This window comes from Silene latifolia, chromosome 6 (genome assembly GCF_048544455.1).
Source record: "Silene latifolia isolate original U9 population chromosome 6, ASM4854445v1, whole genome shotgun sequence".
In the NCBI taxonomy this organism is placed as follows: domain Eukaryota; kingdom Viridiplantae; phylum Streptophyta; class Magnoliopsida; order Caryophyllales; family Caryophyllaceae; genus Silene; species Silene latifolia.
The window spans coordinates 91,765,156-91,766,566 of record NC_133531.1 but is presented as its reverse complement, the minus strand read 5'-3'; the positions used below and the strand labels follow the sequence as shown (position 1 = coordinate 91,766,566).

The 1,411-nt window shown below is 40.3% G+C and overlaps 1 non-coding gene across 1 annotated transcript; it reads left to right on the top strand.

The window, feature by feature from the left end:
• The first annotated feature begins 562 nt into the window (after positions 1 to 562).
• Positions 563 to 669, top strand: LOC141589216 (small nucleolar RNA R71). The gene has a single exon (XR_012520166.1). It is a non-coding gene; the product is annotated as a small nucleolar RNA R71 (small nucleolar RNA).
• The last annotated feature ends 742 nt before the right edge of the window (positions 670 to 1,411 follow it).

Sequence of the window (1,411 nt, the reverse complement as noted above, 5' to 3'; positions counted from 1 at the left end):
CTTCCCGGATCCTTGAGCTTTGGAGGTGAACTTCCTTGAAGGATGGCACTACTCACCTTAGTGAATGCAATAGTCTCAAGCTTCCGGATTGATTTCTTCTTTGTAAGAATATCCTTCATATTCTTTGCATAGGCCGGAACGTGATTGATCAATTCCGTGAATGGAATCGAGACTTCTAAATTCTTCACAATCTCCATGAATTTTCCAAGTTGGTCATCAAACTTAGGCTTAGCTTGACGACTTGGAAAAGGAAGTCTAATCACAATGGGCTCCTTCTCTTTGGCCTTTTCTTCATTTTTCTTTGAAATTTCTTGATTGGTGGGTTATTCTTCCCTAGAGTTGAGCACCTAATTGAGTAATAGAGTCCACTTCATGCTTTCCTCCTCTAGTAGCCTTGCGAGGTCTACTATATTGTGAGTTATGGACCGCCATTTCCTCAATCTTGTTCCAAGTTTGATTATCGTCAACTTCGGTGAACATACCATTTGATCCCATGTTGAGAATATTTCAGGAGTCTTCATAAAGACCATTCCAAAATTGTTGTACCAAGAACCACTCGCTAAGTCCATGATGAGGACATGAGCGACACGTTCCTTTGAATCGCTCCCAAGCTTCATACAAAGATTCTTCGTTCCTTTGCTTAAAACCCGTGATTTGAGCTCTTAGCATGTTAGTCTTTTTCAGAGGGTAGAACGTTTTGTAGAAAGCAAGAGCCAACTTCTTCCAAGAGTCGATTCCAAGAGTAGCCTTATCAAGGCTCTTTAACCATTGTTTCGCGGTACCAATTAGAGAAAAAGGAAATAAGACCCATCGAAATTGGTCTTGAGTCACTCCGGTTTGTGAAATCGCATCACAATAGTCACAAAAAGTCTCCATGTGAGAATGAGGGTCTTCACTAGGCATCCCCCCAAATTGGCTTCTTTCGACTAATTGGATAAATGCGGATTTTGCTATGAAATTTCCGGTCAAGTGTTGTGGTGTGGGAGTACCATTGGGTAGGTTCTCCTCGGTTGGTACGGAATGTGATGAAAACTTAGGCATTGTGGGTTGATTTTGTGGTTGATTTTGTGATTGATTTTGTGGTTGATTTTGTGTTGGGTTCTCCTCACCTTCTCTTGCAAAAGGGTTGATGAACTCAAAAGTATTTGAATGAATATGTACAACCTCACCAATACCTCTCAAAGTGTTTCTAGCAAGTCTTCTATTGGTTGTTAAAGTCCTTTCAATTTCGTGATCAATGGGTAACAAGTTACCTTGTGATATTCTAGACATGCAAAATATCAAACAACTCGAAAACAATTAGAACAAACCTTGAGGAGTTTTACCTCCCCAAGGCAAAGAAAGACACAACTAATAACAATCAAAGAAAATCAAATCAAGTTAACACCGTCCCCAGCAACGGCGCCATTTT